At 45.2% G+C, this 26137-nt stretch overlaps 1 protein-coding gene across 3 annotated transcripts in view; it reads left to right on the top strand.

Annotated features, from left to right (window-relative positions):
- The first annotated feature begins 20042 nt into the window (after positions 1–20042).
- SHANK2 (SH3 and multiple ankyrin repeat domains 2) overlaps positions 20043–26137 on the top strand; it is a 391791-nt gene continuing 385696 nt past the window's right edge. For all 3 annotated transcript variants that reach the window (XM_066583524.1, XM_066583525.1, XM_066583526.1), the window contains exon 1: positions 20043–20135. The gene's annotated coding sequence lies outside the window, so the exon portion shown is untranslated. The remainder of the gene's footprint in view (positions 20136–26137) is intronic.

The raw sequence follows: 26137 nt of genomic DNA on the forward strand, positions 1-26137 counted from the left end.
GAACATACAACCACCATGCAGATCTTATCCATAGCTAGGCGTGAGTCTAGAACCCCAGTGTTATAAGGCAACTGTGTTAGCCACTGAGTCACCTAGCTTCTTCCTTCTGATGCAGATGTAGGAGGTATTAAGCAGCTAGCAGAAATGAGATGATAGTCATGGTGGCTCTGCTGCTCCTCCAGACAGAGTGGAAAAGAGGCCAAAGTCTAGGGTCTAACTAAACCAGTGGTAAAAATAATAAACATAGGCAGTTGTTATAACCTGCTACCTATGGAGTCGGGCAGGGGAAGATGTTGGTTTGTCGTGACGCCAGTCCGTATATGGGTAGGGACCTATTCCGGACAAAAATAATAAATATAAAATTTGGCGAAATTATAATGGGGATAGTTGTCCCGGTCCCTGAAGTGTTAGTGTGGTACCTCAGTGCAGTATGTTGGTGATGGGGAGAGACTTCAGGCCACAGACTGTAGATTGTAAAACAACTTTTAACTATTTATTTGCTGGGAAAGACAGATCATTTGACATTGGAGCTTTACTTTAGCATTGCATCGCAATGTAATGTCACACTAGTGCAATTCAAACACTTGAAACAGTTTATCAGGGAGCTGTGGCAACACATTGCAGTAAAACACTTCCAGCTTTCATCCCTGGCCTTGTCTAATACTGTGCATAAAATACACTGACTTGGTTCCTTCCTTTTCTCTCCTGTTTCCATTTTCTGTCTCTCCAGCATAAACCTAGCTTGTTAGTACTCACACTTGATGTTTCTTCCGCCCACTCTCTACTTTTTATACTTTTTTTCTCAACCAATTCTAAACTAGGGGAAATATCCCTATCCAATCCCAGGCTAGCTAGGGGTGACTGACAGATGTGAGAGCAGGTTAGGGTACTGTATTCTGCACAGTCATACAGTGTTAGCTGGTAGGAAAAACAAAAGTTAACTCATTACTTACCATGTAAAATTGAAGTTTGTAAATCTCATGCAGCAAATATTCGAAAGCTACAAGTGAACGTCTCCTCAACGAGCAGCTAAAGTTTGTAAATCACGTGCAGCTCAAATGCGAAAGCAACATAGCAGAGCTGTGTGTGTGGCGTGCATGTAGCAGAGCTGTGTGTGTGGTGTGCATGTAGCAGAGCTGTGTGTGTGGCGTGCCTGTAGCAGAGCTGTGTGTGTGTGGCGTGCCTGTAGCAGAGCTGTGTGTGTGGCGTGCATGTAGCAGAGCTGTGTGTGGCGTGCATGTAGCAGAGCTGTGTGTGGCGTGCATGTAGCAGAGCTGTGTGTGTGTGGCGTGCATATAGCAGAGCTGTGTGTGTGTGTGGCGTGCATGTAGCAGAGCTGTGTGTGTGTGGCGTGCATGTAGCAGAGCTGTGTGTGTGTGGCATGCATGTAGCAGAGCTGTGTGTGGCGTGCATGTAGCAGAGCTGTGTGTCTGTGTGTGCAGCGTGCATGTAGCAGAGCTGTGTGTGTGTTACGTGCATGTATTAGAGCTATGTGTGACGTGCATGTAGCAGAGCTGTTTGTGTGTGTGTGGCGTGCATGTACCAAAGCTCTGTGTATGTGTGGCGTGCATGTATTAGAGCTGTGTGTGTGTGACGTGCATGTAGCAGAGCTGTTTGTGTGTGTGTGGCGCGCATGTAGCAAAGCTCTGTGTATGTGTGGCGTGCATGTAGAAGAGCTGTGTGGCACATTGTGCCACCAGAAACACTAGTACTATAATTTTTCTAATAATTACTAGTACTAAATCTATATATCAGTCTGCTCAGCTCCTTCTGCTCTATAACATCATGCTGGCAGTTTGGACAACATTTTCGAGCTGAAAGATTGCTTTTAATGCCATGGAGGTTCAGTGTTTGTATGGAGCAGGATTGACCCCATTCCATATAATGCGGGTTTCGGCTGTTAACCCTTTAAATGTTGCAGTCAATTCTGAAAATGGCATTTAAATGCCCCGATCGGAGTTCACTGTAATTCTCATGTGTCTACTAGACAGAACATTCATCATCATTTAGTCACTTGACCTACATTTAGATGAATCTATTCTCAATGGAATTGAGGGATAATCTTATGGATGATCCCGACCCCTCGACATCTGAAGTGTGTTGGTTCTACCTGGAAAGGCCAATACTTTGCAGTCGGTGCTCCTTTCATGTTCATGCCCCATCATGTTCTGTTCCGCTTATATGAAGCGTTTGCTGTGCGCCGGGTGACATTGTGATTGGCAGCAGGTGGTGGGGATGCAGATACATTTTCCTGCTCCCACAGGATCCTCTGCGCATTATCTGACTAATCTATCCAACGCTCACCAGCTGAGCTCCGCACATCCCGGACGTGGTCCACGAAAATTAGTCCTCCGGTGGGGGCTCCGCTGCAACCGGGCTGCATGAAGCTTCCTGTCAAGTTTTATTTTTATGTGCAACATTTACAATTCTCACTTTTCCTTCTTTTCTCTAAGGCCGGATTTACACAAGTGTATGCATATCTGTACATGCATGAGCGTAGTGTATTTGTGCAATGAACAAGGCTTATTTGCGCTCGCATCAGTGTGTTTTACTGTATTTTGCACCCACAAGGCATGTTTATTTGCATGTGGCAAAAAAAACGCATTGATCGAAATGACTTATTTGCCTGAGTTCCAGATGTGTTCTTTTTCTAGCAGAATTCTGCAGTTCATCATGCATCTGCTATTGTATTGCGCACATTTGCACACTCCTAATTGACTCCTACGGTGACCTTTGGCGCGCAAATGTGCAGAAAAATAGAGCATGCTGCAGGTTTTTTTGCATGACCGAACTGCGCCACACTTGGCACCATTTTTCATTTAAGGTATGTGATTTTTTTTTTTCTTAAGCACTAGCGCCACCCTTGTCCATGGGCTATGACTGGTAGTGTAGCGCAGTCCAGTTAAAGATGTATTCCCATCCACAGGTTATGCCTTAAGAGTCCGTGCTGGCCGTGGGACCAATGACCTACACAAACGCAATCTAATTTTATGACTGAATAGAAAGGGAAATTAAGACCAGAAAACTAAAGAATAAGCTCACAAGCCAACGTCAAGGGTCCTCAATGTCTTGTGAGTCCCTACTCTAACAAGACAACAAAAAAACACAAAAGGAGGACCCTGCCTACAAGTGGGTCGATCATGCCAGTAAGGATGGCCCCATGCTGGAACCTCAGTGCCTGGCTCGCCCTAGATGGTAGGGAGAATTGGGAGACAACTCAAACTAGCAGCATGCATGACACCAAGTACTGAAGGGGAATGAGATAAAAGATAAGCGGTCCGATTCAGTGGGGCTGACAGAAAAAGCGTAGTACAAGCGCTCAGATATCTCCAGCATCGCATTGAAGATGCATGGAGCTACACCGCTCAAGTCCGTCTTCACCTCGCTGCGGAGGTTGGGGTGCACTAAGTCCACAGTGTCGAGAAGAGGACGACATAGGACCCCCTGTCTCAGAATTGGTGGTGGTCTCACTAGTGACTTTTATCAACTGTTTTCTGGATAGGTGATGGTAGTTTTTTTTTATGACACAACTCCTTTTAAATGAAATAGGGCTAAGGTGCAATACTAGAAGCAGCCTATGGAAAAGTGGGGCAGTGTTGTAAGGGAAAAAGGCAGAGGCTATTCTCTAATTCCAGACAATTAAAAGAAATAAAAGACATTCTACAATATAAACTCTTATGATACTACTGATTGGATTATACCTTAGAAGCCTCTTGGTGTATCTGAGCCTCTATGTAGTTCAGGTGCGTCCATAGAGGGCATCGGCTACAAGGAGGGAAGACAGCAGGCTCTGGAATAGGCTGTTTGTCTTCTCGCTATAATTACGTGTTGCAATACAATAATACCATCGGTAACCACACAATGCACGGTATTGATGAGCCGTGGTTTGCATTCTTATGCTCTTTGTCATATATGGGCGTTACGTCTTACTGTGCGGTATTAGTCTTATTTTATTTTCCCATGTGCGATATGTTAAGTCTTCCTGTAATATTTTATAACCTGTATTTTTATACAGTAGCTCCAAAAGAGACTAGTAGAACGTTGGACCCATTCGGCCTTCAGAACCGCAGCAGTTCGTTGTGGCGTAGATGCCACTTGGTGATGATATCATTCTACAGAAATATTGGCCCCTGCGGACAGGAAGCTGCTTGTAGTTGCTGCAGATTAGATGGAGGTGCTGACATGTTCTTACCAGCTGACAGGAAGGGGTCAGCGATTCATGCTGCTTGCACCAAATTCTGACCCCATCAGCATGGGGCAACAGAAATCTGGACCCATCTGACCAGGAGAGTTTCTTCCGCTGCTCAGTGATACAAGTTTTGCGCTCTTTTGTCCGCTGCAATTTCGCCTTTCCGCGTGTCTGCTGTTATAGCCTATCCTGACTGTGCAGCTCTTGTTGGTCAGAACGATTCCTGACATCCTCCTCCGACCGCTTTCGGTGATGGGTTGTTTTCGTCCACAGGATCCCCTTTTGTTGGATGTTTTCCTTGATCACACCAATGTCTGTATACTCTCCACACTGTTACCCCATACAGTTTTTAGTGACATCCCGGCTCTGGCTAGTCCAGCACTGATGACCGGACCTTGTTGGAAGTCGCTCAGATTGCTGGATTTTCCCATCTAATGTGGATTCACACTGAAATTGATCCACGGAAAACTTTGCACGTGATTTTATGCTGCGCTCCGGGGTCACGGGGAGAATTTCCATATAGAGAAGTGCTAATCATGAAAGGGTTACAAGGTTCAATAAAGGAGCCATTAAGTGTATTGTGCATTATGACTGGTGACCAGGGTTAGCCCTTTGCAATCCACTGTCTGACGTCTTCCTACATTCTGATCGAAGCTTGTACAGCTCCAATGTCAGAAGACGTCCAACTGGGTATTCTTACCGTCTATTGCAAGCCACTCCGCTGTTGGAGCCTCTCTGGCGTACACACACTGGCTTTAGCTAGCAGATGGCACCGTTGTATAACAGCAAAAGGAGGGAGCCTTTTAGGAAACCCTGAATCCAAAATTGGATTGGAAAGGGTTAAGTGATCTTCCCAGCATTCATAGCGTTAATAAGGACATGACCGCTACCTGCAGTAAACATGGGTGTAATTTTACTACCTAGGAAAAGCCTATTAGAGCCTCATGTGTTGCAGAGTGTTAGGGCAGCAGAAATGCTCTCACTCACGACCGGCAGGCTACAAGGTAATCCCCCCCCCCCCATGGTTCAGGTAGCCGTCGTTCAAGGTTGACTTCCATCCTTCCGGAGTTGGTAAAATGAGTACCCAGCTTGGTGGGAGGTAATAAATAAAAATTGCCTGAAAGCACTGCGGAATAAGTTGGTGCTATACAAATAAGATTTTTTTTTTCATTAGGCTGTCAGCCTGGTCCGCCATCTTGGATTTGCGGTCCTAAAGTTCAATTAGTTTGAGCCGCCAAAATCGGACATCAAACTGCACTTAGATGTGAACCAAGATCACAGACCAAACCATGTTGGTGAACGTTTTTCTATTTTATCCTAGATTGTCTCTTGTTGATCTCAGATGAAAACGTTGGTGTGACCGGCCCTTAAAGCCGAACGCAGGAACCTTCCAAACGGCGTATTTTAAGTGCTGGTTATACGATTCTCCTCTTCTTTTGCTCTATTCTTAGTCTGCTTCATGAATCTATGTAAACCTGCTGCACATGAATACTCAAAATGTACATCCTATCGTATGCGTATGTTAACCCTTTCCAATCCAATTTGTATTATGGTTTTCCTAGGGGGCTTACTCTATCTCTGCCATTATACAACGGCGCTATATGCTGGCTAAAGCCAGTACTGCATGAGGTGCCACATTGGATAGGCTCCGACAGCAGAGAGGCTGGCCATATACAGTAAGAGAACCCCGACGGATGTCTTCCAACATCGAAGCTGTACAGCCTTAAATCATAATGTCTTCAGAGGTCAGACAGTGAATCGGAAAGGGTTAATCTGGTAAAGACAATTAGTTTGGACTTTCTGACACACCGAAAGCACCATACTATGGGCCACCACAGTGGCGTACCGGCCGTGCTCCAGATTTACACCATCATGTTATAGATTTTTTCTCCCCACTAGACAGTTTTCAGAAGTATCAAAAAAAAAGAAGTGTAGTTTGAAAATGTGCCAAAGTTTATTAACGGAGAGCGCCACAATTTTGGTGCAAAACCCCGGTCTAAGATAAAACAACGAAGAGGTGGCGAAAGTAAAACAGTCTAACTCAAGTTGCACCAAACATATCACAGTGTGCACCGTGATAAGTGGAACATCTTCTGCCCATCTTCGCTTTTGCTCCGAGGTGATTTCTGCAGGAAGCAGATGGCTCCGTTCTTACTATATTGGCCAGACTTGGTATTGCAGGCAAAGCTCTCATTCATTTCAATAGGCACCATGCCAGTCTACCACTGATGACCTATCCTAACAATAGGCCATCACTAGTTTACAGCTTGACAACCCTTTTAAATGTGACTAATCCGTGCACGGAAAATCTGGCACAGATTCTGCAGGTAATCCGCATCAAGAAGTGACGAGTCTACAAAAACAAACAAATGTGGTATAAACATTGGCGCTAATTTATAGTCACCAATTTTCCATGGATTTAATGTGGAATCTGCACAGAAATGGCGCAGGTCCCACTTCATACCTGCAGCACAATGCGCTGTGTAAACATAGTCTTACTTATCTGTCCTGTAAAGAGCGTGCGGCGCACCGGAGATGAACAGAACTTCTCTGATACTCTGAAGCATTGGATTACATAGAGTTAAACTACTTGATACTTTTTAAAGTTTGTTTTCGATGACTCAAAGAGAATAAGTGGCAAATTATTGCCCACGTCATAGTCTAGGGACTGACCATTCTTTAGAGCTTCTGGTAATAAGGAGCGCATGGATATAGCCTTTCCGTCATTAACTTGCACAAGAGACAGCCGGAGGCAAGAAGAGAATGTGACAACGCAGTCAGGAAGCAGAGAGTATATGTGAAGACTCTTTGACCCATATTTGAAAAGTAGAAGCCTTTTATCTAAAACGGCATGCTAACCTCATTTCAGGGACTCAAAATATCCGGCTTTCTTATATAATGTACCAATTTAGAGTGAAGGAGAAAGGAAGAGACGTCCTATAATTCAGAAACCGCAGCCGGCTCCCATATCTGTCATGGAAGCGGCCCGAGGCTCCTCATTTCTTCCAGCAGTGAGCCGGTTGTTGGTGTCTGACGGTGACGATGGCTCATGTGATGCCATGATTAGGAGGATTCTGTGGCTCGTCTGCAGCTGGTGAAGGTCAAGCACTTATGTAACTTTTTTTGCAAAGTCGAAAAGGATCAAATATGTGAATAAATTCTTTAACTTTAGCGGCATCCGTCTGACAAAATGGGATCGTCTGCAGTGGGGAACCTCTTCTAAAATGTTTATGTAGATGAAGCTTCTTCACTGCACGATGAAGTGATCAGAAAGTTTCTAATATGCTTTGGGGGAATTTTCGCCCAATTAGGACCAAGCACCGAACATGTCCACGCGCCGTGGTGCAGGTTTAAAGCTTCTGCAATGTAGCAGTCAGAGACCGCCAGGGACCCTGATGAGAAGACGGAAGCTGTTGGTAACTGCTTCTACATGGCATTCAATGAGCACTAGGTAAGCATAGAGGAAGCGGCAGTGCCATTTCCTCTATTGGACCCAGTGATCATGTGATTGCTGGCGCACCCCATCATGGCAGATCTGTGGGGTCTTGGCACAGCTCTACTCGTAACTAATGTCACTAAAGGAAAATGATCTCCCCTGTAATTGTGGCTTCTACGGATGCTGCAGCTACAGTGGAAAAATAGGATGATGTCATCGTGAATATCCCTCAGAGGTTTTAATATATATATATATATATATATATATATATATATATATATATATATATATATATATATATATATATATATATATATATAAAAACTTATTACTACTGGGGCCAATATAGGGGATATTATGACTACTGAGGTCACTGTGGGTCACTATTACTACTGGGGGCGACTGAGCGTCACTATTACTACTGGGGGCCACTGAGGGTCAGTATTACTACTTGGGGCTACTGAAGGTCACTATTATTACGTGGGCAACTGAGGGTCACTATTACTACGGGGGGCACTGAGGGTCATTATGGCCACTGTGTGGGACTCTGCACGTGGCAGCATACCTCAAGCTGACTTACTGTATGTTTACAAATTACAAAAATGCTGCAAAATGTCTGCAGCAGAAATTTCCGCTGCAAATTCTGCCACATTTCCGCATCCAAAAAACAGGCAAAATCCACACTGGAAATCAGCTGGTCAGGTGTGACCACTACAGGCCGCTGGGAACCATTAGCCAGGGAGCGCTGACAGTGGGAAAACTTCGGGGGAGGTGAGGGATAGCGCCGCATAGTATGAGATCAGCCATATAGTATGAAAACAGCTGCTGGTACGCAGCTGATTTCTGGATCAAAAGCAGTACAGCAAAAAAAACAACAACAAAATATAATTTGGTATCATAGTAATCATACTAAGGTCTTATTCAGATGACCGTATATCGGCCGGGTTTTCACACCCGGCCGATATACAGTGTCCCTCTCTGCGGGGGAAGAAGGCCCCCTCTCCACCCCCTCACCACTATTTGCAATGAAAGGGGGCGTGATGGGGGCGGGGCTAGATTTAGGAACTTAGCTCCACCCTGTCCTGTCCCCTCCCATTGCAAATAGTGGAGAGGGGGCAGGAGCTCAGTGCACTGCACTCGACTCTTCCAGCCTCCTTCCCCTGCAGAGAGGGACACCATATATCGGCCGGGCATGAAAACCTGGCCGATATACTGTCATCTGAATCCGCCCGGAGCCATAGAATAAATTGATATTTTTGCTGCTGTGTACACCGTGAAAAGAAAAAACACCCGAAGATGGTGGAATTGTGTACTTTTCCCATTGTACTCCACTTAGGAATTTTAAAAAGTTTTTTTCTGTACATTCTACAGTATATTAAATAGTACCATTGAAAAATACAACTCGTCCTGCAAAAAACAACCCTCAGACAGCGACGCCGATGGATAAGGAAAAGTTATGATTATTTGGCCTCATATACACAAGCGTATATATGCAGCTACTGGAGCTGTATGGAAAAAGCGCGACCGTGTAAAGCATTGGATTCCAATGCATTCAATGACCTGAGAGATTTTCAGGTGCGTAAAAAAAATCGTGCCGTTAGGAATAGAACATCGGAGACCGATTTCTTCATTTTTTTTTAATGTTGTATGAAAAGATAGGTCTTCACCTATCTTTTGCCAATAAACACTGGAAGCTTCCATAGACTTCCATGGGAGCTGGAGAAAAAGAGAGGGGCAGAGAGTTTAGCTGCTTCCGATGCTAAATAACGAAGACAACTGGCTCTGTTTAAGCATTAAAGCTTCGTTGCTAGTCATTCCAAGAATTTCTGCCGACCGAAAGATTTCCGTGCTGCAGCGTATTTTTCCGTATGAATGGAAGAGAAAACGCTAATTAAGCTTGGGACTTGATCGCGGCTATTCTTCTTTCATGCGATTTTACAGCACGTGCGGGCAACCGTAAAAACATATACGGAAGGAACCCTTTAAAAGTGGGGAGAAAAAAATAAAAAATAAAAAGGGGTTAAAATGTTTGTCTATAATTGTCAAATAGATGACAATCGCGCCACATATTATTAATCATCAATTCAGAAATCCAGGTGATTCCAAAAGGTTCACTTACTTTTTCTTGCTACCGTGCTTGATTCCCATTGCTCTGAAGATCCATATGGACGTTCCCCTCATTGCGGCTTTGTGTTGATTACCCCAATAGTGATTGTCATGAGCGGCCCTGGAACCTGCACAGGAAATAACCCTGTACATCTATCAGTCGGTCTCCCATCATCATGGTACAGGTTATACTCCCCCCCTGCGTGAAGCCGATGGGCTGTGACATCTGATATTGATCCTCGTAGATACTGTTCATCTCCACCTCATTAGCAGGCAGAAGTGTGGCCATTAATCAATTCCTGGTCCGCTCCGCACCGTAATTATACGGTTGTGTTACATTGTCCGTACAGTGCGGGGAGGGCGAGGAGCTTTACAGCAGGCTCATTAGTCGGAGGGTCTAATGTGCTCTGCTGGTGCTTGTAGTTCTATATCCGGCATCGGGCCAGTTTTAGGTGAATCCGCAATGGAAATTTATGACACGTTGCATTTTCTGCTACAGTTTTAAAGCAATGCTGCCTTAATTACTTTTAGTCACCCATTAATGTTACGGGGTTTGTCCACCTCTTCACTGTTAATAAGCTGTCCTCAGGATAACTTCACAGTAGTGAATTGTGGGGGTCCGCCACTTAGGATTCCCGACAATCATCTGTTTGCTGAGCTGCCACTGTCAGTGTGTTCGGTACTGGACGCTCTGTACACTTTGCAGCAGCTGGGTTGATAAGAGTCTAAACAGTAGGGGTCTCACCGCTGAGACCCCCAGCAATCCAAAGAACAGGGGGCCTGTGTCCCCCTTGTAGAGACCCAGAGATAGGATCCCTCCATCATTTGTAAGTCTGTTTGTCTTTAAGTAAGTTTGTTTCTCTACCTGTCCTTTTACTGTGATGTGATTGGTAGTTTGTGAATAGGAGGAGGAGTTCAGAGAGAAGGAGAAGAGAGTAGTTGGTGGTCGGAGAAGGAGGTGCGCACAGGAGAGACAGGCTGATGCTCCGGCTGGGGCTAAGCTGCGGTGATGTCTCTGCTGCTAGAAAGCTTATCTCTTGCGGGGATGGAAGCACAGGAGATGCTGCCTAGGAGTGAGCGTGCAAGTGCCGCATGCGCCCCCGCTGGACTGCATCTAGAAGGGAAGCACAGACGCCTGTTACAGCTAACAGCAAAAGTAAGAGTGATTTGACAGGCCATGTAACCCAAGAAAGTATCCTTCAGACAACAGCGACTAAGGATGTGTGTGCTTTGGGAAAAAGAACTTTCTGTTGTCGAGCTCCAAAATCTGTTCAGAAGCCCGTATCTTCCTGTTAAGAAGTACAAGTAATTTGCTTCTGTTGGAAAATCAAAGTTGGATCATGAGTAAAAGGAAACTGCGTGCCCCCAGTTTTGAAAGGCACCTTTGTTTGTGGATTCATTTATTCATCACAAGTAACTTATTGCTCATCTAGGGACACTGGCGTCACAACAATAATCTGGGACTGATCGGTGGTAATCAAGTCTTCTAAAATCTTATCTCCCTTGCTAGTGACTGAGCTGGGCTATACTTCAGTCTTTGGGGGAAGGAGACTGTAGAGCCACTGTCAATCGCTGCCATCTTGTACCCCGCTGTCTCCTCGGCTGAAGGCTTGGTTCTCGGTCGCTGCACCCTCTTCTTCTCACCGGGAGCTTGCTGCACCCACCCGATAAGAAGATTGAATGGAGCTGCAGTCGTACATGTGCAGCATTGCTGTAGTACCGTGGAGACGAGGGACCAGCCGTGGTTGGTCCTATCCCATATTTGGAGGGAAGAACCTGCGCAGGAACTTGTCCCTCTCAGAAAAACTACATTGTTAGTAAACAGCTGGAAGGAGTATTGGCCCAAGGGGCAAGTAAAAGACTCTTCTGCCCTGGGTGGTGGAACTTATGGGGGGGTCCTTTTGGTTTTTGCTCTAGGGCCCCCTCTCTCTTATGTACGTTACTGCAGTGTGGTACTTTTTATTTACAGTCCTTTCAGATTTTGTCATTGATAAAAAAAAAAATTGAAGTGAACCGGAGAACAGCCTCTACGATTATATGGATTTACTTCCAAAGCCCTCTGCACTTATGGACCCGTCTCCAGCAGTTTTCATTTGATTTTCTCAGTTCCTCGAGCCTGTCTTAGCGGTGGTGGTAGGATGCATGTGGGCACCAGGGGATTCGCTTGCAGCCTTTTTCAGTGCCATGGAAACACCTTAAATGCTGCTCATCGACTAATATTTATATACAGTCTCAAACTAAGTGAAGCGCATTCATTATCCGGCTAATTAAAATGGCAAAGTAATCTTGCTTGTTTACAGCGCATTTCCAGAGCAATCCCTCACAGATCGGCTATTAGTGAGTAATACAGAAGCGGGATGTCATTATGTGGAATGAAAACATGCAGTAAAGAAAGTGTCAGCGTATCATGTTCTGTGCTGACACTTATCACATAGTATGTATAATATATACAGAATGTGCCACTTTATTAGAGACCCTCATCTAGTAGCGCATTGGACTCCTTTAGCCTTCGGAACCGCAGCAATTTTGTCATGGTGTAGATTCCACTAGGTATTGAACATGTTCTGCAGGAAGATCGGCCCCTGCGGACAGGAAGCATCTTGTAGTTGCTTCAGATTAGAGGAAGGTGATCAGCTGATAGGAAGGGGTTAGCGATTCATGCTGCTCGCACCAAATTTTGAGCTATCAGCACGGGGCAACAGAAATCTGGATCCATCTGACAGGAGATGTTTCTCCGCTGCTCAGTGATACAAGTTTTGGTCTCTTTTGCCCGCTGGAGTCTCGCCTTTCTGTTTCTCTTAGACACAATGGCGCTGGAACTGGTCGTCGGCTGTTACAGTATAGCGCCTAAGAAACAGTGACATATTAGTTGGAGCTTCAGCGTTGTATTCCACTGCAGTTTGTCTGACTGTGCAGCGCTTGTTCGATAGAATGAACCCTGACATTCTTTTCGGTGACGAGTTGTTTCCTCCACAGGATTCCCTTTCGCTGGATGTTCTTCCTTGATCACGCCAATCTCTGTACCCCCCATACTGTTACTTGAGAACCCCATTCAGCTGACCATGAACGCCTGGCCCTGGCTAGTCTAGCACCGATGACCATGTGTTAACAATGGACCTGGGTCCACTGTGCCGCTAACCAATTTGACCTTGGAATAAATCTAAGAGCTGCAACTGAAAAAAACTGTTTTCACCCTTTAACCTCACCAATCGGCATCTAATCTTTGCTGCGGAGAACTTCAGATTGCTACTTTACAAATAGTCTAGTTATATAGGCAGCTGACACAACTTGGTCAGGAACCCTACGATGCAGTACCAGAGGTTGTAGAGAGCGCCCTAGTCACAGAACAAAGCCTAGGTCCAAAATGAGTGGAATTCTTGAGACGTACGGTACTGGAGGGTATAGACAGAGTTGTTGTCGAGGAACAGAGCCAATGGCCAGACTGGCGGATATCTTGCAGCTGAGAAGCAGGCCGAGGGTCAGGCCCAGCAGCAGACAGACAAATCGTGGTCAACATGCTAGCCAAAGTCAGGAGATACTGGGAAAACCGAGTAGGTCCGGTACTAGCACCTGTGCAGAGCAGTAGACTAAGTGAACCCAGCTGTATTTGCCGGGGACTGGAAATCTGCATGCACGAGCTTACCCATTAAGAGGTGGACACGGGTGCAACCTTTGGACAGAGGTGACAGCCAATGCGTAGGTTAGAGTATGTGGCATCTGCCGCAGATGACACAAAGAGCAAGGCATCGTTGGTGGCCAACGGCAGGGAGAGGTAAGTGATGTCACTGGCCATAACACCTTGTTGGAAGTCGCTCAGATTGATGGATTTTCTCATCTAACGTGGATTTGCACTGAAACTGATCCACGGAAAACTTGTCACGTGATTTTATGCCGCACTCCGGGGTCACGGGGGGAATGTCCAATTGTGAGGCAGCTGGTGTCTATAACAAAGTGGCCTCTAAGGATGTGATCTCGTTGGCTTGTTAAACCAGTTACATTCCTGGAGTGAAAGCTCTATAGATGTTCCCAGCAGGTTCTTTGCTTTGCAGGAAGTCTCCGAGGTTTTATTGTGTTTTTTATGGATCTCGACAGCCGTGTTTGAGAATTTTGCATTGTTTATCAGTGAGAAGCGGCTTCTTTACCTGAATGCAGGTTAGTACAGATATACCTTGCAGGTAGTTAATAATTACACGGTAGGGTGGTGGGCGGCAGGCCAGCAGTAACATGAAAGCTCCTCGGCTGAGCGCACATATTCTCTAACCACGGTTACAGGTGGAGCAACGGAGTATTTTATACTATTTGTATTTATGGTTGGTAATTTGCTGCAGCTTTCTAGCTTTTGTCTAATTACTCGTCCCAACCTGCTCGTTAGGACTGATGGAAATTACTGTAGATAAATCTGCCAAGTACAGTCCCAAAAGACTTGTCCTTGTTTTCCCTAACAATTATGTCACACTCGGGCAGAGTCAGTCGATATCATCAGTTTATAGCGATTGCGATCATGTTACTCCACTAATTAGTCATCAACACTGGTTCTGTATACTGTATACATATGATGGGGTACGGATATGTTCTCGCCTGCGTCAGTGTTTTCGTTTTTCTGGTCCATCAAAGCAGCAGAAAAAAAAAAAATTAAATGGCGGTGTACAATCTAACGCATGACAGGCGCTAATGGCGCCCAATGGATTCTTGTGACTGTGATGGGATTCGTTGAGTTTCCATGGCTGGGTACATCATTTTACTGGAAAAACACAGCATTCTGTGCTACTTTTGACGGAATCTATGATGGAGACTCCAACACAAATGTGAATAAAGGGCCTTTTACGCGACCCGCTGGTTGGAGAAGACCATTTATAGGAATGTTCATTAGTCCAGACATCGGGCCGTGTGAAGCTGCACCCAAATAATCAACAAAGAAGCAAATGCTCTTTTATTGGCTGATTGATTCTTCACTGTTGTGCGATATCAAGCTCTGAATAACAGACAGATATCGCACTTGCCAACATGCAATTTTGCCATGGATGTGAGGCGTTTTTGTATCAAAGCCGCCTTGCATCACTCCGGGGAGGCAGCAATCCTCCGCTGCAGCCGACCGCTACAGTAGTGGATCGTGGAGTATCTTTCATTGTTTTCAATGGGAGACATCGCATTGCATCGCGTGTACCTAGTATGTTGTGCAATACTGCCGCCGGCCTCATTGAAGACAATGGGCGATTCGAGGGTTCACCCAAAGATAGGACATGCCACGATTTTCTCTCGCACTGTGATGCGGAAAAAAAATCACTCAGGCGTGTGACCCCTTCCAAAGAATAGGGTTCATATTCGTTCGAGATTTGTGCGATTTTTCTCAACCTGTGAAAACACCCTTACGTGTACTTCAGATGTGCCTTAGGTGTTTGTATGGAGCCCAATCTATACACAGCGGGTGTTCACTGTATTTTGACAGATGACAGCTGCCTGAAACTTCTGAGATAATTCCATTTGTGGCTGTTACATTGGCATCACATGACCGGATTACAATTGTAGAATCCATGATTGACGCCCACATGGAGGATCTGCAGCAAATCGCACGCATTTTGGTACTTTTATTTTTACGCTCACAACTGAGGATGCCATTTGTGTATTCAACGAGCGGAAGGAAAATTGCAGCATTTTTTATTTTGATGCAAACGCTGCATGGACTGCCTCCATTAAAGTTAATGGAGGCCGACCGACCTGCAGTTCATATGCAATAAATATTGTGTATGGCCTGCGGGTACTCGTTTCATCGCTTAGCAACAGTGCGGTAAATACAAATATTTAAAAAAAATCTACACTGTGCATGCCCGACAGTCAGCCGCCGTCATCCACAATACAGAAATCACAGCTACGCAGGGCCGCCGGCCAGCTTTAAGTGGTTCTGTGAATTCTGACAGGGGCATTTCAATGGCCTGATCGGCAATTTAGAACGCCACCTTCCTACCTTGTAAAGGCCTCTCAAAATAAAAAATACAGTATAAATGCGATATAATGTATGAGCGATCGAATGATTGCAAGTTCAAGTACCCTATGGGTACTAAAAAAAGAAATAAAAACAAGTGGAAAGTTTTTTTTAATTGCAAAAAGTAATGTTAAAGCCTCATGTCCACGGGGAAAATCAGGCCCGCTACGGATTCTCCATGTAGAATCCGTAGCGGGTCCCTCCTGCCCCGCGGACATGAGGGCTGAAAATAAGAATTTAAAAGAATTTACCTATCTGTAGCGGGCGGGGAAAGTCTGCTGTTCCTCACGGCCGGATCTTGTTTTTCGGCCGGCGGATGAATTCGTCACGCCAGCGGCACGTCGCCGGCACGTCGTCGACGTGCCACGCGCATGCGCCGGGCACATCCGCCGAGCCGAAGCAAGAAAGATCCGGCCGTGAGGAAGAGAAGACCTTCCCGGTCCGCTCCGGATGGGTAAATACTTTTAAATTCCTATTTTAGGTCTCCCGCGGATCCGGACGGCTTCCATAGGCTTCAATAGAAGCCCGCGGGAGCCGTCCCCGCGGGAGACCGGCACGAAAATGGAGCATGGTCCAGATTTTTTCATGCTCCATTTTTTTTAAAATCCCTTTTATTGACCATCCGCGGGTATTTATCTACCCGCGGGTGGTCAATGCATCCCTATGGGATGCGGATCCGCATGCGGGAGATCCGCTGCGGATCTTAAATCATATTTTGCCCGTGGACATGAGGCCTTAAAGTAAAAAAAAAAAAAAAGAAAGAAAAAACCTTTTCCGCATATTTCTAATAAAAAATCAAGAGAATAAAACACATTTGGTGCTGTTGCATCCAAGTCTGCTCTATTAAAACAACGCATTATGTATACCGCATGGGGACCACCAGCAGTAAAAAAGCACAGTTGCGCTTTTCTCGGTCATCCAGTCTCCAAGATAACAACATTTTTAAAATTAAGCAAAAAGATCAGAAAGTCATTTGGAGGGATGTGAAGTCAGTAAGCCAAACCTCCGACTCCAACTCCTCAATATTCTCAAGACATGTATGAACTATGATTGAGAAGTGGTAAATTCACTGTACTAAAATGGTAACATCCGGCTTTTTATCACCATTATGATAAAACAATCAATGTTTTTGATAAATATGGGCTTAGATGAGGAGAACATGCATTTATAGGACATTTCAACACTTTCCTAAATTCCTATGAAAGGAAATATACAACAAACTCTGCATTGAATTAATTTTACTATAGAGATAGATATATAGTGTGTGTGTGTATGTATGTGTACATACATATGTGTGTGTATATATGTGTTTATATATATATATATATATATATTATGCAAGCGCTTCAGTAATACAGGGATTTCAGCCACTTGCATCCTGCGCAGCCCCCGGGATCTCTGTGGTTTTGTATGCTGGATGTATTCTCCAATTACAATACCGCAGGAAAGCCCATTGTACGTGGAAAATACTGTAACCTGAATCCCCTTGAGAAAACGACTTGTTTTGTTCATTTTTGTTTACACTTTCAAAAACCATCCTAACTTTGTGTTTTTCTATGGCCGTCGCTGTCTGAGGGCTTGTGGTTGTGGTTGTGGGACAAGTTGTATTTTCTGCAGGTTCCGTTTAATGTACCGTATAATCTACTGAAAAACCGTTAACCATTTCTTAGTGGAGTGAAATGGCTACAAACGCAGCTGCACCTTTGTTATGTTCTGATGGTATTGTGGCAAAAATGACTAACTTTCTCCTGCGGTCAGTATGATTACAGCGATAGCAAACATATCATTTTTCCTGTTGTACCACCATTACTTTATTTTCAGTCAAAGCAGCTGTGCGAGGGCTTGTTTTGTTTTGTTTGCGGGACAACTTATGGTTTCCATTGGTATCATTTATGGGATACGACTAACCAGGACCTTGGAGTCGGAGTTGAAGTCAGAGTCCCACTATGCTGGAGTTGACAGAAATGTACGGACTCCGGTTAATAAATACAAATCAATGGGGATTCAGTGCTCCGTATTCTCACTTGTGTGAATGAGCCCTAACAGTGCCTTACATCCTGGTGGGCCTTGTGCCATCCTATTGTTGTTCTTAGCCGTTTAGTCGCTCAAGCCCCCCGTCGACCCTAAAGGCGCGGTCCCTCCATGTTTTTCGGTTTAGCTTCTTTCAGTTGTGTGATATTCATGCCAGTATCCGCTCTGACAATATCAACCATCGTGCTCTTTGGTGGCCAGGTCTTCTTTTGCCACTGATCTGTCCAAGCATTGTAGATTTATTTTCATATTTTCTCCTTAGGGAGAGCACCAAGATGTCAGTGAGTGAGGAGACTTCAAAGGCCATTCATGCTCTTCTGGGTAATATGCTAATATGGGAGATGGAACAATACTTTCACAGCACCACCTATTGGAAGGCAACATTCTTTCAAGTCAATGTTTGACTCTTTTATACTTGTAACAATGACCAGGAATTGAAAGCAAAGCCAGCATCCATACCACAGACAGCTGTTCCAGGGTGTTTGCCCTTCATCAGTGTGCAGCAGGATTCTGGCTTTGCTAGTAAGAGGCCTGGGACGGTGAGTGAGTGAGATTTTTCTAGCAACTCTGCTTGCATTACATGGCCAAAATCCGTGAGTCTGGTCATCTTGCCCTCCAGTGATATATCAGGTCTTATATGATTCAGGACTTCTCTGTTGGTTACTCTTGCTGTCCAGGGCATGCACAGCAGCTTTCACCAGCACAACAGCTCAAACACATCAATCAGCTTTTTTCGCAGTTCGGCTTTCACATCCATACATGGCTATGGGGAAAACTATGGTTTGCACTATCCTGCAATTAGTTGTGATACAGATATCCCTACTTTTCCAGTTTTTGTCCATGTTTAGCATCGCGCTTTGCCCCTATGCTATCTTGCATTTTATCTCTGGCATAGATTCTCCATCCTGGCCAATTTTCAAACCAAGGATTCTTGTGAAAGACTATCCTGTAATACTAAATATCCCCTGCAGAGGGCACTGCAGATGACATGGTTGGCAGCACAGCTTCTCCTGGTGCAATCAGCTGATTGCTCAGGGTGCTGAGCGCAGGACCTAAGGCAATCAGCTGTTCGCCCAGGCCGCGTGTTCAGGGAGGTGTTGTGCATCTTGTTACTGACTGAACAGTAAAACTGAATTCCCAGCACGAATGTGAAAACCGCTTAAAATTAGGTGCGTGATGTTGGCAAAATAAAGGGCCGCGGTATGGTAAACATGGCGCAACTTGCGAGGCATGCTTGGCACATCGGTACAGAACACACACCAATAATTTGCACTGCATAGATGGCCCTTTATATTCCTGTATATTAAAACTCTTCTTAAGGTCCCTTCACACGAAACAACTATCATTTAGGTAATCACTCGGAAACGTCATCGAAGGGTGTGAAAGTTTGAACTTCTTTGTTCAAAGTGTATTATTCATTGATTGTTTGCCAACACTTCGTTTGTAGGAGGATCTCCAAGTAAATTCTTTCATAATTCATTCAGATATGAACGACTAACTTTACGCCGCACAACTTTTCCTCAACCAGCAACTATTTTCTGGGTGAGCTGAAACTAAACGACTAGTGAGCGAACTATCGCTACACGGAACAGCTATCGTTTGCGTCTGCTCTTTTGTGTCATTCTAGTCCTCCCGCGTGATGCCGCCGTTATGCTGGATTCCCATGGGACTTTTTCACCATGGAAATCTTGCGGTTTTGCTGCAGCAAAAAACCGCAAGATTTCCGCGGGATAAGCGCAGTTCCAAAACCCTGCAGCACTTAGCCGCGGGTTTTGGAGCGGCTTTGATGCATGCTTTTCCGTTGCCGCTGGTTCTCCCACAGAGAGAAGTGAGGCCACAACGGGAAAAAAAAAATCGACATGCTGCGTCCTGGAAATCTGCGCCGCAGCGCTGGCTTTGCCGCAAAGGATTGTCCGCCCCATGCGGATGAGATTTTTGACAAATCTCGTCCACATGGCTGGCTGATCTTGGGATCAGCCCCCGCAGACTGATTTGCCGCAGTGAAGTTCTGTGGCAAATCCATCCTGTGTGAACCTAGCCCAGGTCTTGCTCCTTTATTTGAGATGCTTTTCAAAACCTGCAAGTGAAAAGTGTCTAAAACACATAACTTTGGCGCACGCTGCTTACTCCGTTCTTCAGATCGACCTGTGATAGAATTCTCTCCCATTATGTGTATTCATCACCGGTGCCCTTCCTTGTGGCATTGAAGGGGTTAATAAGGAGGGGAGTGAAAAGCCTTGTGTAGATACAGGCAGCATTCATGTCACCCGCGGCAGCGCACAGCCTAGATATGGGAGAGGCTTTTTTTTGGCAGGGATCATTACAGGCTTTGTGAGTTGTTTTGTGCTCATGTGCCCGGCACGACTCAGGTGATCCCGACTAGGTCATCTCCGGTAAGTACAGCTGACGATACGTAACTGCGGGTAGCGACACATTTCAGTGAACCTGTGGAGCCTCAGGTATCAGCATGCTGGGCATTGTGGTGCTCTTACACCTGTAGGAACTTCTTTCTAAGCTTCTTGCGCAGCATATGTTTCACTTTTAGGGACCTCTCACACAGGACAGAATTGTCCGCAGGTCGCAGCGGACAATTTTACTGCGTTTTTAACTGTGGAATGCATTCTGCGGAATTTTTTTTGTGTTTTTTTTAAAATGCAGACTTTAAATGCAAAATGTTGGAAATCGGCATCACCAATTCCGCAAGATGTCATTAATTCCGCAGCAGAACGCTGTGGAATTTAATCTTGCGATTTTGAAGTAAAGACACATAACATTGTGACACAGAAATTTCCGTGTGGACCGATTCTGTGAAAGGTCCCTTAGCAATATCTACTTGTGTTGGAGACTTTGTATTAAGTTTACAGCAGGTGGAAGAGGTTTTGTTTTGTTTCACTTCTTCTCTAGTGGAAGAATTGTTACTTTGTGTCGGAGACGGCAGACATTCATGCTGCAAAAGACAGAAAACGTTTTCTAATCTGGCACAGAAAGTCACAGGTGCAAAAGCAGAAAACTGAGCAGGGAGAACCGATTAAGAAATAGTCTAGTTTCCCATGAATGTATTACCGGCACGGATGAGTGTCCCAGTGCGACCCCATGCCTACCAACTCGAACCCACAGCATCACTGATCCCACTTCTGCTGTTAGTTGGGGTCAGTAAACCGCAGGCCAGACCACTTGTTCGTATTACGGGCGCATATATACACCTGTGAGGAGCTGTGAGATGGCTTATATGATATATAGATTGAATTGTTGAGGCTCTCTAGCTTTACATATTGAGTTTTATATACTGTTCTTTGACCTAAAGAGGAATATTTCAAGATATCCTGATGTCATCCCCTTTAGAACTTTTCCCCCCTTGGAGCTGAGTGGCATACATATGCAACAATTTTAAATTCTTGAATTTTACAGGTTTTAGCAAAACTGTGGTTTCCCGCAGTAGCAGAATATGGTGTGGGGTATTCCGCTTTATACATGCTGTATTAGTGACATAAGGGCGCAAAGAAGCGATGGTGTCCTATCAAAAGCAATAAGGTTCTCCAAACGACAACTCCTATTATTGCAACATTACAATACTATTTATTCATCTCGCTTCATGGCTGCCTCCGCTTTTTGCGCAATAAAGCAATTGTCAGTGTATTAATATGCCTTCTAATTTGATATTGCGAGGCTGTTTGCGTTCCCACACTCTCTGCACATTGTTTTCTGTGTATACAGGGAGTGTCCGCCACCCAGTGCCATTTGCAGAGGTTTAGATGTGTCTCTTCTGTTCCACTTGTAGTGCGCTCGGCGGTGTATAGCGTCTGCCTCTTGTGGAGTTCTTTGTATAGGACGTTCTGCTATTGATGCACTCTAAATCTAATAGAACATAGTGGGAACACACGCACACACATATGTGTGTGTGTATATATATATATATTTCATACTTTCCCATTCCACAATGACCTGGTAAATATGCCCGATATATCACATGGCATCACAGAGGGTGTATTTTACACCGTTTCTTTGTAGAATGTCCCATTGAACGTTCCTACTGTGTCGTATGGCACATTGTGCTATAGGGGGGTATGTTTTCTATCCTTTCACGGAATATCTTGGTCAACCTGCGCACTACAGGGCATATTAGGCTATGGGGGAGTGCGATATGTCTAAGAAAATCAGACCGATTTATTGCATTTATTTAGCTTTAATTTTCAAGCATGCGTGATATGCATCAGGTGCACTTGGGTTATTCAGTCGGTGGTTCCCATGTTTAAAATGGGAAAAAAATACATTACATTGCACTCGCATGAAAATCGCATTTACATGTGAGCGGGATTATAGTTTTTTTGGCCCCTATACAACTTACTGGGCGATTCTTGCAGCCTCGTTACCCAAAAATAAGACGCGCTGCGTTTTTAAATCTCTCATTATCAAGCAAAAAATCTTTCCTATAAATGAACCCATTGAAAATAGCATGTTCTAGTCAGGTGGGAGCTCGGAGCGTCTTGCAATGCGCAGAGCTTGAGTGTGAAAATTGGCCGTGTAAGTACAACCCAAGGGCTCGGTCACACAGGCGTTTTGTCGCGCAAATTTTTGTGCACATAACTGATGCGTTTTAAAAAATCGCATGACTAAAGAGGGCGTCACGGCGAAAATCTGCACCTAGCAGCGTTTATTCACGCCCGGTAAAACGCCTGTCTGACCTGAGTATATCGAGAGCGCATCAAAATGCGCATGAATCTTTGAGCATCCGGAACCTTTTCATCGAGCTCCATGACGGGAGTACAGTGCGGTGTGGTCAAAAAATAAAAATCGCAGGTATCTTCAAAAAATGCGTTTGTGCGCAATATTAAAACGCAGAACGCAGATAGCCGCGTTCTGCAAATTGTTGTGTCCTATAATTTTCGCCGTTTGTGTGCATGTAAAATTCGCACATGTAACCGCTCCCATTGAAAAGCATTGGTTCTATATAGATGCGAAACGCAAATGCAACTGACAGACGCGTGTACAAACGCCCGTGTGACTGAGCCCTGAGGGATTATTCACACAACCGTATTTCCGGCATTATTTTGGTGCATTAAAAAATGCACCTAAAACGCAACCATCCGAAGCGCAGGATTTAAATGGCTTCTCGGCCGTATATTTGTAGGGTGCGTAAAAAGATTGATCTTGACCTATATTTTGCTGTAATACACAGGAAGCTCCCATAAACGTCTATAGCTGCTGGAAAAAAGGGAGGGGGGGGGAGTTACCCTGCGGAAAAGAGGACCGAGGATTTCTGCCAGCCCTTCTGCGTATTTTTTAACATTCACGCAGCAGCACCCCATGTGAATGGCTTTAAATATGCTAATTGAGATCGGGACTCAATCATGTCAAAATATCATGCATGCGAATATACGCTGCGCACTGGTGAACGTAAAGACACATACTGTCATGAGATGAAGAAATCCTCAGCCACAGATGTGGCAGAGGATCGCGATGTTCTCTGTATGTCAATGGGACCGCCGCCGCCGGCCCTATTGACCACAAGGTGGAGCCGTGGATGTGAAAGCATCCAGGGGTTTCACATCCAAGGAATCCCCTGCTGCAGCTGTCACAGCCGCAGCAGTGGATAGCAGGCACCGCACTTTATGTGCAAATTTTGAACGCAGCCAAGTGTGTTTTTTTTCAGCGTGATGCCCGCTTAACTTAGGTGAATTTTGGTGCGCATGTGTTATGCGTAAAAACATGTGCACAAAAAAAACGCCTGTCTGACTGAGCCCTTTTTTGGAAAACTTGTTTCTGGACCAAACGGCTCCTTTCATCAGCTTCAGCTGGTTCCAGCCAGTCCTGTTGACGGGACCGGATAAGAGGAGCTGTTTGTCCAGAAACGCATTGTCCGATAAAGTATATTTTAACTACCTACTCCATCTTGGTTGTCCAAGTATCTGTTCATCTATGCGGCATGTTACAGCTTGCCTCGTCTTCCCATGCTGGTGGCCACGGCGTGCGTCTTGCTCCTCGCTCCTACAGACTCCTAGCTCCAGTGTCTATCCTGTCTGTCGGCAGCCCAGAAGGTGCGATCGCTCATGCCCGAGCTCTTAAAGGATCGGCGCGCACCATGGTAAATGTTCCCCTACCAATCATAACGTATTCCTGGATATATCAGCCATCTCCCCCTAAGGAAAGAGTTTTTGGCTGTTCCTGACTTCTCTGCATTCTCCACTCCTGACGTCGGCTTGTTGTATGGACCATTTTCCTCCCTACCCCAACCTCGGGCCTGTTGTACCATGGTGAACCTACTCTGTATGTCCCGAAGTCCAACTTCTTCCTTGTCCTGAAGTTGCACTGCCGACCCGAACTGATCTGACTACTCCTCTGTTCACAAGCTCAGGTACCACACCCTGGTCTATTGTACCATTAGCTGCCGCATTACTGGGGCCACTTTTGGGTAACGGCCCAGGGACTCCGCAGTGAAGCCCATATCACTATTGGAGGGGTTAAAGCGTGAAGACCAGGGTTCCTCCAATCGGTGTGTGGCACCGCAGATCCTGAATCAGCGCAGTCAGTGCGCTTCAATCTTCACCTTTATATACTTACATCCGAACAGCACAAGGGCTGTTTGAGTCCTGGGGGAATGTAGCGCCTTAGGATTGCATTTACGCCTTCACCAGAGTTGTGTCTACGTCTGCACAATCTCATCATCCGTTTTCATCTTGTTCAGTACATACTGCTCTATGGTGCACCGTGTCGTACTTCTCCCGCTGTGTAACACTGCAGCATGTGACATAGGGGGTATTCTTTATGCTTTTCCTTTTTAGAATGGTCCGGTAAATACGCCCACTGCAGGGTGTGACGTGGAGGGGTGAGGGGTGGGGTTGTACTTTTGTAGAATGCTCACTGCGAGACTTGACTTTATACCATGTGATACGGGTGGTATATTCTATACTGTCCAGTTGCACAATTCCCTGGTAAATAAACCCATGGTGTGACAATGGTGGTACATAAGGGGCATTTTTTTTCCTGCCCTGCCCACTCTGACTATATGCACCTTATGACATGCTTATGCTTGGCTGGAGGGGGGGAACATATATTTTGCTTTCCCTTTGTAGAATTCCCTCGTGAAAATGCCTTCTAGATCATGTGACATGGGTGTATATTTTGCTGTCCTTTTGTAGAATGACCTTGTAAATATGCCAACGGTGTGACATGCGGCATGACGGGGCATGTTTTATACTGTCCTTTGGTGGAAGATCCTGCTAACGTGCCCGCTCAATGGTAAGATGTGGCACCAGTAACACTGAGGGGTATATTTTTCACTGTCCTTTTGTAGAATGCTTTGTTAAAGTGACCTTTTGATTTTGGGACTGGAGGGTTGGGGGTTCATTACCTGCAGTTGTTGTTCTCTGGCGTCTGTACGATCCACTGTTCTCGGTCCCAGTTTTCGTCAGTCCAGGATAGCTGACACAATTTTCTTACCAATGATTTTTATTGGTATTTTCAATAACCTACAGGTGTAATTATGGTTGCGGTCATCAGTATTAATTACAAAGTATGAATTCTACATTCTGATACGGCATTCGGTCCGAGGACGCTGATTTTTTACATAAGTTTAATTGTAGCCTGTAATGTTCAGATTATTGTATTAATACCATAGAATAACACTAAGGCCCCCTGTCCACAGCAGTGATTTTGCCGGCGGTAAACCACTAGCGAATTACGCTGTCTGAAGCTTTCCATAGCATTGCTATGGAAAGTGCCGGCCCGTGTCCACGAGCGGAGAATTATTGCGATTCTCCACTTGCGGCTGGCAATTCGCAGCGGTCAGCCTAGCTATCAGATTAGGCTGACCGCGGAGATCCGTCTGCAGCTCCTGCTCCCGGGCGGCAGCTACCGCAATGCCCGTGGACAGGGGGCCTTAACCAGTGTAAACCATTTTGATAGTTCTAGAGCTTTGGGGTATTGATGGATGGAGGTGTAGGGGGGAGGGGTTGAGTTTTTAGATTAACGGATGATAATGCTTAAGCCATATGTTCCATTTGTCGGTGAAGGCATCTAGTTTCCCACCTTAGACTGCTAGGATTTTTGTAGCTGTTTTACATGTCTTTTGGAGCTGCCCACTTATTTCTAGGCTGCCAAAACTCTTTATTTAAATAATGCATACTCTGCTGATCATGTGAGCAGCACTGACCAATCAGAGAGCAGTTATAGTGCATTGATAGTCGTAACCATACTAATGTATTATAGGAGTTAGGTAGTCTGAAGATTGTGTCGGCCAACTTGGATGGCCAAAGACAAGACCCAAAACCAGCAGACTGGATAGACAGCAGAGAAGAAGCTCAGATAATGTTCCCCCTGCAGCGGTTGGAATCGGAACTAATTTTTTTGCCAAACTAGAGGGTTCCTTTAACATGCCCACTATTTGATGTGGCACCAT

This window comes from Eleutherodactylus coqui, chromosome 11, assembly GCF_035609145.1.
Source record: "Eleutherodactylus coqui strain aEleCoq1 chromosome 11, aEleCoq1.hap1, whole genome shotgun sequence".
In the NCBI taxonomy this organism is placed as follows: Eukaryota; Metazoa; Chordata; class Amphibia; order Anura; family Eleutherodactylidae; genus Eleutherodactylus; species Eleutherodactylus coqui.